The sequence below is a fragment of the Tamandua tetradactyla genome, chromosome 26 (genome assembly GCF_023851605.1).
Source record: "Tamandua tetradactyla isolate mTamTet1 chromosome 26, mTamTet1.pri, whole genome shotgun sequence".
Classification (NCBI taxonomy): domain Eukaryota; kingdom Metazoa; phylum Chordata; class Mammalia; order Pilosa; family Myrmecophagidae; genus Tamandua; species Tamandua tetradactyla.
The window spans coordinates 20,301,438-20,318,625 of record NC_135352.1 but is presented as its reverse complement, the minus strand read 5'-3'; the positions used below and the strand labels follow the sequence as shown (position 1 = coordinate 20,318,625).

The following is a 17,188-nucleotide window of genomic DNA, read 5'->3' as shown; positions in this document are numbered from 1 at the left end:
CAGCCAAAATGCCCATCAACAGACGAGTGGCTAAACAAACTGTGGCGTATACCTACGATGGAATATTATGCAGCTTTAAGACAGACTAAACTTATGAAGCATGTAATAACATAGATGGACCTAGAGAACATTATGCTGAGTGAGTCTAGCCAAAAACTAAAGGACAAATACTGTATGGTCCCACTGATGTGAACCGACATTCGAGAATCAGCTTGGAATATATCATTGGTAACAGAGACCAGCAGGAGTTAGAAACAGGGTAAGATAATGGGTAATTGGAGCTGAAGGGATACAGACTGTGCAACAGGACTAGATACAAAAACTCAAAAATGAACAGCACAATAATACCTAAGTGTAATGTAACTAGGTTGGAACACTGAATGAAGCTGCACCTGAAATATGGTTTTTTGTTTGTTTGTTTGTGTGTTTGTATCTTTTGTTTTTGTTTTTTTCTTTTTCCTTTTTATATATATATATATTATTAGTATTATTATTTTAATTCTCTTCTCTATATTAACATTCTATATCTTTTTCTGCTGTTTTGCTAGTTCTTTTCCTAAATCGATGCAAATGTACTAAGAAATGATGATCATACATCTATGTGATGATACTAAGAATTACTGAGTGCATGTGTAGAATGGAATGATTTCTAAATGTTGTGTTAATTTCTTTTCTTTTTTTTGATTAATAAAAAAATTAAAAAAAAAAAAAAAAAAGGATAGAATTACCAAAAAAAATGTGCTATCATCAACTGTTACAAATTTTTCTCACCAACGCAAGTATTGGTGGTGGGGAGGTGTATGGGGATCCTGTATTTTATGGGTGATTGCTCTGTAAACCCAAAAGTTTTCTGATAATTTTTTAAAAAATGGAAAATTACAAGTGTTGGAGAGGATGTGGAGAAAGAGGAACACTCATTTATTGCTGGTAGGAATATAAAATCATGTTGCCACTTTGGAAGGCAGTTAAGTATAGAACTACCATATGACCTGGCAATTCCAAAAGAATTGAAAGCAGGAACTCGAACATATATTTTCACACTGATATTCATGATGGCATTATTGACAACTGCAAAAGGTGAAAGCAACCCAAGTGTTCATCAACCGATGAATGGATAAACAAAATGTAGTATATATACACACAATGGAATATTATCCAGGTGTAGAAAGGAATAAAGTTTCTGATATATACGACAACGATGAACCCTGAAGACCTCAGGTTGAGTGAAATAAGTCAGGCACAAAAGGAGAAATATTATGTGATCTCACTGATATGAAATAATTGAAATAAGCAAACTCATAGAGTCAGAATCAAGAATATAAAACTGTAGAGCTGTGTTCCAGTAGCCATGTTTCTTGAAGATGATTGTATAAATGATATAGGTTTTACAGTGGGACTGTATGATTGTGAAAACCTTGTGTCTGATGCTCCTTTTATCTAGGATATGGACAGATGAGTAAAACATATAAACAAAAAAATAAATAATAGGGGGAACAAAGGTTAAAATAAATTGAAAAAAAAGGTTGAAATACTAGTGGTCAATGAGAGGAAGGGTAAGTGTTATGGTATGTATGAATTTTTTCTTTTGTTCTTTTTTATTTCTTTTGCTAGAGTGATGCAAATGTTCAAAAAAATGATCATGGTGATGAATACACAACTATGTGATGATATTGTGAGTCATTGATCATACACCATGTATGGAATATTTGTATCAAGAATGTATGTTTGTGTGTTGTTTTTACAATAAAAATATTAAAATCAGAAAAAAATTAAAGAATCGAGAATATAGCTTACCAGAGGATGGGGAGTGGGTAGGGAATAGGGACATATGGCTTAATATGTACAGTTTTTATTTGGGATAATGGAAGTTTTGGTAATGAGCGATAGTAGCACAATATTGTGAACATAACAATATTGAATTACATATTTGAATTGTGGTTAAAAGGGGAAATTTTAATTTATATGATACGAGAATAAGAAATTTTTTAAAAATCCATGGAACTACACAGCACAAACAGAAAACCCTAGGTTAAACCATGGACTAATTAACAGTTCAATTATAAAAATGTGCTTTCCTCAATTGTAACAAATTTACCACACCAATGCAAGGAGTTAATAACAGGGTGATATATAGGAACCCTGTACTTTATGCATGATTTTTCTATAAATTCACAAATTCTCTAATTTACAAAAAGGAACAAATTGGTGCATTTAACATAATGTCTTTGATTAAGCAGATTTAGGAGAAGTTGAATATTAAGGAATACTAAAAGATATAACCATGATAATAAGAGAATTCGAAATTCCTATATGTATTTATTCATTTTTTTATTCCATACTGACTTGAAGAGGTAGATAAATATGAAAGAAAGCATTAAGATATATGGAAGACAGACTTCTAAGTTTCACTATCATTCTAAAAATACTTCTAGGACACAGAGAATAATAAAGAAGCAGTATTTAAAGTGCTGAAGTTTAGAGGTTTCCACAAAGAAAGAAAGATGTACAAGTCTTCCAAGAACACACGAAGTGATGAGTATGTTGAAAAAAAAAACCTACCTAGACACATATTACAGTCAGCAAAATACCAAGAAAAATAGAGAATAATAGAAGATATCTGGGGACAAAGTGACATTACCTACTAAAAATGACAGATGACAGCTTATTATGAATAGTAATCAAACTTAGAATATAATAGATTAATTTATTCCAGAAGTTGATTTAAAATAAATTCAAAATTAGAATTTTCTCCATATAAACTACTATTCAAGAGTGACTGTGAGAACACAAAGGACCAGCAGATGCCAGCCACGTGCCTTCCCAGTGGACAGAGGTGTTCTGGACACAGTGGCCTTTCTTGAGTCAAGTTATCTTTCCCTGGATGCCTTTGTTTAGACATTCTTATGGCCTTAGACTTGTAAACTTGTAATGTTTGGCCCTTTTAAAGGCCAAAATTAAAAACAGTGACTATGAGAAAGGTATGTACAGATTTAGTAAAAAAACGGGGCTTTTTTCCTGTCTGTTATCTGTGTGTCCTTTTCTACATGTCTTATAAGACTCATGTAAGAGGATAAGACCCACCCTGAATGCGGTTAAGAGCCTACTCACAAAAAGATACGAATTAAATTAGTTTTTATGGTAATGAATTAGGTTTAAGAATAAGCTTTTCTGGGGTACATACAGCTTCATACCATCACAAGCAGTATGATAGTGATACAAAAATAAAGACTTTCTAGAAGTAGGATATGTGAAATTTAATGGTTGTCACTACAATCTCCAGCTGGGTCCCTTTGGACCAGATAAGTCCTGAAACCTAGAGGGCCCAGCCTCTCCAGAGCATCAGCTAGTTCCATCTCCCTACCTGCTATTATTGACAGCCCCTTCCAACATGAAAAATGCAGAATGGACTTAGCTCAAATACTCCTAAAGAGTGGGATAGAAAGATCAAAGGTGATGGTGGAGTTATACAGAGAAGGTTGGGTTTAACAAATGAGTTGATTGCTGAATCATTAAATTTCTATTTCTTTTAGTCTCCAGTATCATAGAGCAGCTAGAACTAAAAACCTAAAATTGCATAATTGTAACCCATGCAAAACTCTGAAATCTGTTCTAGAACTAATTGTTGCTCTGTGCTTTGAAATTTATTGGGTTTTTTTTTTGGTATATATATATTATTTTTCACAAAAAGGAAAAGAAAATTGATTGTGATGATAAAAAAAATATTTATTCTTCCTAGCTTCCTATGTTTTGGAGCAGCTAGAAGGAAAAATCTGTGTTGATGATATGGTAGCCCATGACAAACTCTGGGATCTGTCCTGTAACTACTTGTTGAAGAGTACTTTGAAAACTATTGCTTTTTTTTCTTTCTTTGCTTTGTATATATGTTATACTATACAATAAAAATTTTTAAAAAAGAAAAAATATTTAATGGTTATCACTGAAATTAAGAAAAAAATACGATGTAATACCTTCAAATAAAGAGAGGGCAAAAAGGGAGAATGAAGGAAAAATTACTGACCATCCTCTTCCCCTCCTTGGCTATTTCTTTCAGCCAAACTCCTAGTTTGCTATCACTTTAAGACTCCCTGATGACAGGGCTCCTGCATCCAATCTAATTGCATTTTTAGTAATATTTGGTTTTTAAGCCAGCAATGAAAATAGTATAAGTTTCAAATACTTGATTGTGAACTTTCAGAGTCCACTTTGAATGCTTATGCGATAAGGGAATTAATTTCATAAAGAAGCAGGTATAAAGTGTAAGAAATTCTCAGACGGGAAGGAACAGCCTAGAAAAACATTAATATCTGAGCAGAACTCAGAGCTTGACAATTCTATGATACAAGGGTGGTTAAGAGCAAAGCAGCTTCAGAAGCTAGGGAATTAAACCCAGACTTTTGCATTTTAATCTATGTGCACACATCTGCAAAATGTTGAGCAAATGCTATAGTAGTACCATGTGAAAGTGTCAATATTGATATTGCTTATAGAAAAAGGGAACTCACAAAGTAAAAACAGACTGAGCAAACCAACTCAATCATGTCAAAGCATTCCAATTCCAATCAGTTTTGAAAACTGTCCCATGTGAATATCCATTCCTCATGCTATTGGGTGTATTGTTAAATCTGTATCATTTTAATTTAATCATAACTTGTTTACTTATAAAAAAAAGACCCATGTTTTAAATAGTTGCATGGTTATGCTATCTCAGATCATAATTTTTACAGTGATTCCATCTTGCTGGCAGAATTGAATCAAACAGAGCAATGTGTTGAGCGTTTTCTTCCTATCATTTCGGTCGGCTATTTTTGAGGGAAATTATCCATAAATAACTTTTTTCTCATGTAGATTGTCATTATTGTATCAAAATGGGATTATTTTTGACTACATGTACAGACTGTCATTTGGATTTAAAAAGCCAGAGCCAACTATAGTCTATCTTTAAAAAAAAAATCACTTTAAATATAGGCAGTCTTTGCTTTGAATGGCAGTGTGGAGCAGCGAAATGACAGGCAAATTGAAGTATGATAAGTAGTCTTAATGGGAAAAATCACAATTGTCCCATTACCTTTAAAATGCTTTGTCCATTAAAAACTCTTATTGTAAGTTATAAATTCCAAGACAAATGGAATTAATATTTATTTGGTATGCTATAATTTAAAAACTGAGAATTTAAGTATTTAACTTTTTATAGAAAAAAACAGAATAAAGAATAGTTTGAATAATGCTTGCCTTCTTCTTTCTTATTGTACTACTTATAATACAGAGAACATCATTTTTATGTCTTGACAATTTGTCATATGCTTTTCTAAGTTTTAATCAGCTTTCAAATTTTATCCTTCATTTTTCTAAATCAAGAAATATCTCTAAGAGTTTCTTTAAATTGCAATTTTGCCAATGCCACTTCCTCTGGAACATCTTAATTCTTTTTGCTACAACCTCATCCCTCGTTTTTCTTGGTAAGTTTGCTGTTACTAAGTTTCTTTAACTGCCTATCCAGAATCCCTCAAATATTTTCAGCTTCAACATCCCAATAGCCAGATGTATGAGTTTTTTTCTTTTTATTTCTTCTTCTGGAATGATGTAAATGTTCTAAAAAATGATCATGGTGATGAATATACAACTATATGGTGATATTGTGAGCCACTGATTGTAAACCCTGTACAGATTGTATGTGTGTGAAGATTTCTCAATAAAAAAAAATACATATGCAGAATGTTATTGCAAGTAGTTTACAGTATTCATGGAGGAAATGAATATATAACAACATTTCTTCTATTTTAATCATTTATTTTAAATACACATGTAAGGCATTTTCTGACAATTTTTTGGTTCAGAAAATCATATCTCTAATATAATTGAGGAAATGTTTTTCTTTTGTGTTTCCTAGGTTTCATTTTTTAGTAAAGAAAGCCTTTCCTGGGAAAAACTAAAATACATATTCCCATTTCCTTCTAGTCCATTTTGTTGGTTTACATTTACTTTACATTTTTGGTTCATTCAAAATGTTTCAGTGGGTGAGGAATGGATATGGCTATGCTATTTTTCCACACAACTGAAAATTTTTTTTGTGATGTTACTTAAACACCCCCCCCCCTTTTTTTTCTCTTTGTCTTGGAATGCAAAGATGATTCTAGTGTTCTGGTTTGATCAAATAACTGAAAGATGGTAACATTCACTGAGCAAGAAAAGAAGAGAAAGACAAAGGATTTTTTTTTTTTACATGTAGGAGTGGAAATAAAAGAGATTTGAAATGACATTTTAAAGATCAGTATCAATCATACAAATACAGCTGTCTAATGGCCAATGGATATTTAAATATAAAGATATGTCTGTAGGAGCTGTCAGTACTTGGACCTCAGTGAGGTCCCTAGGAAGTGAGCATAGTTAAAGAAGGAAAAACATTCTGAGGACTTTGCCCTGGGGCATTCCAAAATGTAGAGATGTGCTGTTGAAGATGATAGCTTTCATCCACATGTGCAATTGAGCTCCTGAAATTTGCTAGTCTGAATTGAAATATACTCAGAGTGTAAAAACACACCACTGGATTTCAAAGAACTACCAAAAATTAAAACAAATAAGAAATCTATAGCAAAAAGTCTTTACATACGATCTTTTATCTTTAATTAAAATTCATGAGTTTGATATTTATTAAAATAATTTCTGCACTATTATCAAAAATATTTTTTATGTTTCCTGTTAAAATAATTTCTGCACTATTATCAACAATATTTTTTATGTTTCCTGAATCACTTTTCCTTATCAAGACCAGCTGATTACATTCTTTTCAAGGCTCCTGTTCAATGCAATGACCAGCAAATTTAGAAGTTCCTGCATACATCACGGAATATTAAAGTCACATGGGGTGAAGTGCAAGGGTAGTTCAGTGGTAGAATTCTTGCCTGCCATGAGGGAGACCCAGATTCCATTCACCCACCATGCACTTCCCACAGCAAACAAACAAGCAAAGACAAACAAAAATTCAACAAATTGTGCTGCAATAACAGGATGCTCACATGGAAAAAGAATGAAATGCAACCCCTGCCATACAGCACACACAAAAAAAGTCACATTGATGGTGTCATACTGATCACGGTTGGTGATCAGTTAGGTTTTCTCCTTAGCTAAGTGATGCTCCTATACACTAACCTTACAGTATGAACTTGCAAATTTCTGCCTAGGCTAATTTGTAAATTAAAATAGATCCTGAATGTTCAGGTCATTTGCAAATAGTCAAACATCAAATACCAAGTGTCTACTATCCCTTTCTTGAGCTTTTCAGTTTTCTATTGATCTCTGGATATTATCACTAGAGAAGGGTCAGCGTATGCTTTATTCTGATATCTGCAAAATTACATAGCAAATGGTTAAGTGCATGCACCTCATTATGCTGTATTTGGAAAAGACAAGGGTAATACACATGAGCTGCAGTGGCCCACCGAATGAGTAATACTTAAAGCAAATTAAGCCTTAACTCTACAAGCAAATGATTTCAAAACGAAATAAGGTTTGCATTATAACTTTAAGAAATTCTAGTCTACATGTGGCAGGTTCACACGCAGATATGGAACAAAGAAAAGTTATAAAGAATACAAACATTCTTTTGACGTGTAACATTTCAAATCAGCGGAGAAAGAAAAAAAACTATTTAATAAAGGGAGTGGAAGATCTGATATCATTTGGATAAGAAAGTTAGACTCTTCTGTTATATACCACCAAAGACTGGGAAAGAAATATACTAGAATAAATATTAATTCACAATTTTGTTGCTTAGTTTTGACTGATGATACATATAAAGAAAAGTAAACAGAATTATGTGAGCAGTTTAATGAATTATTATTAAATGAACACTCAGGTAACCACCACTCAGGTCCAGAAATGAACCATTTGCAGTCTCCCTGAAGCCAAACATCTGCCCCTTCCCCATCACATTCCATCAGTCTTCCAAAGGTATCTATTATAATTTTTGTGGTGTACTCGCTTAACAGCATGGTTTTATCATGCGTTCATTCCTAAAAAAAACAGAGTTCAGCTTTGCCTGTTTCTGAATTTTATATGACTGGAATCATATTGTATGCATTTTTTTGTAACTTGCTTCTTTTGTTCAAAATTAACCTGTAAGATTAATTCTCCCTGCTTTCTCCATCTGCAGTTTGCTCATTTTCATTGCTGATAAATATCCCAATATATAAATGTATTACAAAGAGTTCTAAAAGTGTGATCTTCAGAGCCCTGGAGACCCCCAAATATTTTCAGGGGCTCAAGAAGATAAGAGCTATTTTCATTATAATACTACAACATTATTTGCCTTTTCGCTGTGTTGACATCTGCATGCACAGTACAGAGTCACTGGTGGGTGAAACTGCTGGTACATTAGCATGAATCAATACAGTGGCAATATACTGTCACAGAAGTAGCCACTGAATTCTTCACTGCACACTTTCACAGGGAAACAAAAACACAACAACCTGCCAGTTTCACCTAAAATTATCCTTGTTGAAGACCTAAAAATTATTAATTTTATTAAATCAACATTTAAGTACACTTAAAAAACTATGTGATGAAATGAGAAATATTAGTAAAATTCTTCCATTGCATAGCAAAGTACAAAGGAAAGCACTTGTACAATTGTTTGGCTTGCGTGCAACCGGCTACTTTTTCATAAAACACCATTTATGCTTAAAAGAATGACTAACAGGTAAAATATGGTTATACAGACTCTGTAGTTTGGAGCTGTATGTAACCCAGAAAAACATGTTCTTAAACCTAATCCATTCCTATGAGTGTAAACCCATTGTAATAGGAATTTTTGATGAGGTTACTTCTGTTAGGGTGTGGCCGCCCTTAATCAGGATGGGTCTTAACCCTATTACTAGAGTCCTTTATAAACAAAATGAGATTCAGTCACAAGAAGAGAAAGCCACAGGGAAGCAAGAAGCTATGGTCAATGGAACCCAGAAGAGAAGGGAAAGGCCAGGAGAGGCTAACATGCACTCCATGTGAGAGAGAAGCCCAGGACCAAGTACCACGGCAGCCAGCCCCAGAACACTAGTTAGTCTTCAGGAAGAAAGCATCACCTTGATGACACCTTGATTTGGACTTTTTCCCTGGCTTCAAGCCATTAGCTATTAAATTTCCATTGTTTAAGCCAACCCATTGCATGGTATTTGCTTGAGCAGCCAAGAAACTAAAACCAAGACTACGGTATTTGGCAGATATTTTCTCAAAACATGAACAAAGTGAGCCAGCACTTCAAGGAAAAAAAATGTTTTTGTTTGTTTGGTTTTGTTTTTTTTCAAAGATACAATTAAAGCTTTAAAGCTAAAGTCAAAAAGTAGAAATTTTGAAAATATGAGCCTGATTGAGTCCCAACATAGAAGGTTTTTTTAGTGGGATCAATAGAGTATAAAGAACATTATATAATTTCAGATTCCATATTGCAGCTATCCTTCAAGAAACTATTAGGTGCGTGGGTAGTTCAGTGCTAGAATGCTTGCCTGCCATGCAAGAGACCTGGGTTCGATTCTTGGCCCATGTACCAAAAAAACAACTATCACTCGTAGAATTTTGGTGTAATAGTAAGAACAACATCCAACGTCTATAAAATACTCTTCCCTTTTTCAATTACACATCTGTGTGAGACTGAATTATCTTACCATACATCAAGCCATATAACATACCACATCAAATGAATACAGAAGCAGATGAGAATTCAGATAGCTCATAATAAGTAAGGCACTAAAAGAGATTTGCAAAAAAATGTAATGTCATCTTTTTCTAGTTTTCTTTTGGAGTATACTTATTTTTAACAAAATGTTTATGATAATGTAATGGATTTATTATTATTTTAGCTGAATTAAAACTTTCAAAAATCTAGCTTTAATGTCTCATATGATAAATATTGATAGATGTAATTTCCATAAACGAAAACTCCTTGGGGCCCTCAGTGATGTGTAGGAGTATAAAGGACCCTGGGAACTAAAGAGTTTGAGTACCAATGCACCACTCTATTGATTCTATCCTCAGTGGACTTTTGAACTATTGCCAATTGGGACTGTTAGGAGCAATGCTTTTTTGAAGATTATTATACATATCTCTGATGTACATGTGCAAGAGTTTCTGAGGTAGACTTTAAGTCAATGAACTGAATTATTTCAATTTTTAGTCTATCTTTCATTTGCTAAGTAATTATTTGTAAGAATTCTTCTGATAGTCTGGATACCATGGCTTATCACGCTAGGGATATGCAAATATTTTCTCTCACTCTGTGACTTGCCTCTTCCTGATCTTACAAAAACATTTATATGATGTTGATTTGGGAAACCTTGTTTTTAAAAAAAAGCAGGAAATAAAACCACAAAAGATTGATAAAGCTGTTGATATCCCATTATTACCAACAACATACACAGCTGAAAAAGCAAAACAAATACAAAACAGGGAACTAGCACAACAACAGTCGGAATATAAAGAATCGATGTCCTTAGTATACAAACACTCATAACATCAGTAAGGTAATAAAGAAAACAAACCTCCACTTATAAGGCTATGCATGGATTTCCCGTATATATATATATATATAAACTATATTTTGCAATTTAAAAAAGTCTAAAAAAAAAAGATGCTATGCGTGGAGACCCTCCGAAGCGAGCGTGGTGGGGTCAGCGTATGGATGGGCTGGGAGGCGCCCAGCAGATTTGTGGCCGCAGTGAAGTCCTCTGGGAAGGTGCAGGCAGCGCGGGGGCGTGGTGGGCGGTGCAAAAGACCAGGGTGGGCCCGGAGGCCCGGGCAGCGAGGGTGCTGCAGCCTGAGATCCCCAGGTCGCGCGGGCACCACGCGCCTCAGAGCTGGGTGGGGGAGACGCAGGGCGTGCGGCTGCAGGATGGGGAAGCCCACAGCTGCAGCTCACCCTCACCTCGCCTTTCAGAATCCCCTGGAGGCGGAGAGGGCCTGCAGGGCCCTGACCTCAGTTTCCCAAGGCCAAGGGCAAGCGATTCAGGAGCTTCCAGTGACTGGCAGCGTCCTGTCTGTGGGACAGATTGCTGAAGACCCTGTTCTAATCTGAATGTGTCAGCTCCTTCCTCGACCAGCTTTCCTTGGTGATGCAGAACATTTCAAAGCTTTGGGTCTAGTTCCTCAAAGCCTCGGCAGAGAAAACGGGGTTAAGGCTGACCTTTTCCTCTCTCTGCCAGGCAGAGCGTAGGGCGTGATGTCTAAAGTAGTTGCCATTTCATTATGCGTCTAATTTTTAGCTTGCATTGGCCTTCAGGAGTTCAGGACCCACTTACTTTGTTTCCCTGTTGCTGGAAGAGGTGGGTGCTTAAATGTTTGCTACTACAGGAAATAAAGTTGAGCTACTAAAAACAACAATAACAACAAAAACAGGCCATGTATCAAAATAGGCAAGGGATTCATAAAATTATTGGGTTAACCTCACCTGCTATCAAATAAATACATACAAATATATTAATGAGGAAAATTTTCTCACTTATTAATTCGACAAAGTTTAAAATACACCAAAATCCAGAATAGGAGAGGTCTTAAAGAAATGGGAATTTGCTTCTGTGAACTGCTATGGAAGGGCAGATCAAGTTTTTAACTCCTCTGTATGACAACTTGGGTAATTAGCAACTCAGAGTTTATCTTAATAAAACTACTCTTCTCTATATAAACAATATGATTAAAGTTATGTTTTTGGTAGAGAATATTAAAAGAAATTTGAAAAACATCCATCATTTCTCACATATAGACAGCCATTAAAAATATTTTGGTATTTTATTTCCATTCTTTTATGTATGTATAATTTAAAATGGTGATGAAATTGTAAGGGTGTGAAGTTAGGAAAAACCAAAGGGTAAAGGCACAGCTAAAAATGTCTGTATTACCTGGGAGAACTTGTTAGATTCATGTAAATTGCCTCATCCAAAAGTACTCATCATGCATCACTGCAGTTAGATGACCTCACAAGTGGGCTGTGAAATGTGATATCCCAAAAATCTAGGAAGGAAAGGAGAGCCTACCGTTGGTGAGTATTAACAATGCCTTCTACATGTCCCTTCTACGTTTTAAGCCTAAACGCAAGGAATGTTTTATTTATTTATTTCCCCCACGTTGTCTATCAAGGCAGCTAATGACAATAAATCTCTATAAACATATTTTAAATATAGCCCGTCAAAGAAGTTGACACCAATTAAAAAATATAATGTATATGCATTTTCAAAGACTCAGAAATAGACTCCAAAATAAAAACATGACATCACAAGAATTATTATACCAATAATTATAATTAACATTTATGATTGTCCTCTATGTGAATACGCAATTCTAAACTCATTTAATTTTCACAACATTCCTATGAGATAGGTTATTCTTTTATCCTCATTTTATGAATGAAGTAAAGGGAGACACTGTGATATTAAATAACTCATCCAAAGGCACAATGTTATTAAGTAGTCATCCCTGGATTTGAAGCCAGATCTATTGGTTTCAGAATCTGTTATGTTAGCCATGTTATAATGATGTTATAATTCTAGACTTGAAATCAAATAGACCAGCAAATCAATTGTGATGATATATATAACAAGAATCTTACCAACCACTGTAAGATTTAAATCATCAATTTAAATTGCTGAATCTCAAAGGAAAAAATAGAGTTCTATTAAGAGACAAGTAAATAAGAGAATGAAAATGTAACAACCCGATTCCTGTTATAGCAAAGTAAACTCTCCAGTTGGGTATTGGTTTGAATATCATGCCAATGCTGATGCTCCAACAATCAATTACTGAAGATGAAAAAAACTCTTGAGAAGAGGTTAATATTTCCTAAAAGATTGCTTTTTTAGGGAAAAAAATTAATATTAGTAAAGAAGGTTCAATGTTGATTTTATATTTTCAAATTATAGCACTTTAATTTATTGTTCATAGTTTAACAATACACTTCTACAAGGCTTACTACAATGCCAAGCACTTTTATATGCGCTGTAGGGGGTTTGAATTGTGTAGCCTAATTTGGATGTGTGGTAGATCTTGGTTCTGGTGGGTGTGGGCCCATTGTAAATAAAATCTCTTCAAGCCCTTACTTCAATTAAGGTGTGGCCCCATTGAATTGGGTTGGGCTTTAATCTGAATTACTAAAATTCTTTATAAATAGAGTGAAAGTCAGAAGGAGAGAGAAGCCACCATGTGCACTGCCTTATGACAGGAAAGCCAAGGCTCGCTGATAGCCAGCCCCAGAGCGCCAGCCAAGTCTTCTTTGGGAGAAAACATTGCTTTCCTGACACTTTGATTTTGGACTTCTAGTCTCAAAACTGTGAGTTGATAAATTACTGTTTTTAAATTAATCCATTGTATGGTGCTTGTTTTAGTAGCCAGGAAACTAACACGTGTGCCTTACAAATAAGGAGCTATTCAATTCTAATAAATCCTTTTTCATCCTCATTTAGTGGTGAAAAACTGAGCACAAATAACATGACTGATATCCTATAGGTAGTAAACTCCAATAATAGGATTTAAAAAACTCAGTAGCCTGGTACTAGCATCCATATATTATCTTCCATGCAATTTAAATACGAATTTTGTGAATATTGAATAGTTATCCTAAGAAATTAAAAATACTTAGTTCCTAGAAAACATTGCAGATTATACAATGTGCTTCTTAAATAAAAAATACCATTTTTCTTAACGACAGTAGTTATTTACTAGTTGATTTATACTCTATCATTAGAAGTACAACATTGTTCATTTTTGCTGCTGTATGAATATAGCAAGTGATTTGGATGGGAGAAGTTTCTTTTTACTACATAAATATCTAACAATTTTCTAACAATTTTCCTTAATCTGCCTTAGCTAGTATATCATTTAGTATGTGAAAATACGTGTTTGGGGTATAGGTTTAAAAGACAGGGTGGAGTATTAGATATGCCAGTTTCTGACACAGTAAAACAAAACAAACAAAAATCTCTTTCAAATGAAAAAACAAGTCAGAGAAGACTGTTGTCTTTGGTTAAGATAAATGCCATGAGAAGTGCTGTGCATATTTGTTGTATGCATTATGCCAGATAGGAAATAACTCATGTAAATTTTCAAAAAACTTTTGCCTTGGTAAGGAATTTTCTTAAGATCATTTGTATTCATACTGAAATAATAGAATTAGCATTGCAATTTCCATTTATATTACAAAGACATGCAATCTTGAGCAGTTTGCATTAGTTCCATTTCTTTATTTTTACTGAATCATCCACTTTGACCTATTATTCAAAATACAGTTTTGCCTTTTTTGCCATTGGGGGGAGGGGTGGCGGTTACTGCATGTTGGCAATGACGAAAAGTTTCCATTTCCTTTCATCCTCATTATAATGTTCATTTTTCTCCTTAGTTGGGTGCTTTCTTAGAAGACATCCTTGTCCTGCAGAGAGCTGTAGACTCCATTGGACTGTTCAGGTATGTGAGTCTACTTAACAAAGTTCTAACTATTCTTTTTATCATACATTTAGTTAATTAGGGTGTTTAAGTCTTAAGGGTTAATGGAACCTTTTAAAATGGATCATTACTGAAGATCACAAAGCATGTCTTATATCCATATTACATATCTAACGAAGAACAACAGAATGGACCAATTTTCACAAAAGAATCCATTAATTTACACGGCCCATGATTCAGTAGAGATAACATGCCATTTACAAAGTCATAATTGGAATAATACAAACTACTAAACTCTGAACTTCTAAAACTGAATTAAAAAAAAAAAAGTAGAAGAAAAATCCTGAATAGTGGGGATTAGCCAGGGAAGATTAATAGGTATTTTTGAGGTTATCTGGTTTCTCAATATCAGCTTCTCTTTGGATCCAAATATTGTCACCATTGTAGTGTTAAGAACTCTGGCTAATGTAAGCAGTAAGCAATTTACTGAAAGACTGTATATCCTTCACAGAATCAATGGGAAGACTAGAGGGGACCCAGCTTGAGAAAGGGGCAAGGAACAAAGAAGGCTAAGCACATAAACCTAAAGCCTGCATTTCAGTAAGGATGCTGCTCCTGGCATCACTGAAACAAGATGTTCAAGAACAGATCTACTGGACTCTCCTTCCTGCCATTGTCATCAAATGTTTCTTCTAACGTCTTTGTATAATTTTTTCCAGACTGAAGGGCCCAGGCAGTATCGAGTTTTAGGGCTGGCCTGGGTCATAGCCTGTACTCTAGGGCTGGGAGAGGAAACTCCTGGAATAGCCTTTGTGGCAGGAAAATAGTCTCACCTCCCAGAAAGACTCTCACAGAGGGGTATTTAACAAAAATTGAGAGGGGATTCTAATGCTGGTTAGTCAAAAGACAATGGCCCACTTCAGTCAATGATAGTCAAAGATGATGAGTATGATTGAGTCATCATCATATTCACAGATAATAAAATGTTGGAAAGAATGATCAACTGACAAGCAGCTTAGGTTCTAATTCAATATCAATCCACGATCAGTCTTCCGATCTTGGTTAAGTAACTTATCTTCTGAGCCTTGGTTTCCTCATACTTGAACTGGGATAATACTATTCTGACCACTGAACAAGGTCATTATAGGGAATCTAATCTTTGTTAGTTTTTTTCCATTGGACAAAATCTTATTAAGGGCCAACCGTGAGGAAGAATACTCACAATTTATGCCACTATGCCACAGTTAAGGAATATATAAATGTGAAGAATTATCAGCATTTCACTTGAAATATATATGGAGAATATACACATCCTCACTTTATCATTTTGTTTGGAAAATAGGACAAATGCATGCAAGGTTAAACAATGCCATGATAAATAAATTTGGGGGGGGGAGGCAAAAAAGTGAATGCTAAGGCATTCCCCCATCACCACTCCTCTGTTGAGAAATGTTCTTTCTCCCTATGTAACCAACCATTTCTAGTAAGGGAGTGGAGATTCTTACAAAATTCCATCTCTAAGAGGGAAGTGATTCTACCAATGATGGGTTGCTCACCAAACTTAACCCATCAGAGCTCTTCCCTGAGGATTTCAGAAGTATTGTTTCTAGGTTACTATCCTGGTGGGAGAGGGAAATTTCAGTGGCTTCTATTTTGCCCTTTTCACCTTAAGAGTTTTCATTCCACAAAACAGGGAGCCAATGTGGATTTTGCTGTTTGTTAAATATACCTATTTTCAATACACATTCTGTTATCTGAGGAAATAACCACAGCATGGGTCTGCAGTCTTATAGAATCTACTATGAGTTGGGCTCAGGCCAAGACTGTCTGTAAGTACCGCAAAGGACATCAGTCTAGAACCTCTATTTAAGAAGTCCCTGTAAATCACCTTTATTTTATTGTTTCAGATGATGGTTTCAAGGGAGGCTTATAAAAAGGCCTTGCTTAGTTTTTTATTGTTCTGTAACAAATTAATACAAATGTTGTGGCTTAACACAACACAAATCTATTATCTTACAGTTCTGTAAGTTAGAAGTCTGATATGGATCTCACGCAGCTAAAATCAAGATGATTCCTTTCTGGATTCTCTAGGGGAGATATATTTTCTCGATGCCACATTCCTTGGCCTATGGCTTCTTTTCTCAATCATCAAAGACTAAAATATTGCATCTTTCTAACCATTCTATCATTACATCTCTTCTGACTCTGTCCTTCTGTTTCCCTCTCTCACTTTTAAGGACCCTTGTGATTACATTAGGCCCACCTGGATAAAATCCAAAATAATATCTCTATTTTAATGTCAACTGATTAGCAACCTTAATTCTATCTGCAACTTTAATTTCCTTTTTCCATTTAACCTAAAGTATTCACAGGTTCCAAGGATTAGGATGTGGATTTTTTTTTTTGGGGGGGGGGGGCATTTTTTCCACCATAAGCCCTGTCACCAGATTGCTGGTTGTTCTTCAAAGTGCCTGTCAATGAAGGAGCAGCTTTCTGAACTGGCACAGTTCTGGAACTGGGTAAAATGCTGGGAGTTCCCACAAAAAGAAGAATTAGATTTCTGCCTATGTAATCTAGAAATTTTCTGCTTATATAGGTCAAGTAGCTCCTTAAAAGGGTCACCCACAACTATTTCATTCATGTATAATAAATGCGGAGGACTAACTCTGCTCCCTTGTATGAATCTCCTGCTGGGCTGTTCATCTGCCAAACCTAATGAGAAGCCATAGGTCAAGGGCCCTTTGATTTATCCCATAAAGAGCAGCCTCCTCGGGAT

General features: G+C 34.9%; 1 long non-coding RNA gene across 1 annotated transcript in view; it reads right to left on the bottom strand.

Moving 5' to 3' along the window:
• The window catches only part of LOC143669742 (uncharacterized), a 266,208-nt gene that overhangs the window by 45,752 nt on the left and 203,268 nt on the right, over positions 1-17,188 (bottom strand). Inside the window, exon 5 of the long non-coding RNA XR_013169025.1 lies at positions 11,880-11,991. This is a non-coding gene — a long non-coding RNA (uncharacterized LOC143669742). The remainder of the gene's footprint in view (positions 1-11,879; positions 11,992-17,188) is intronic.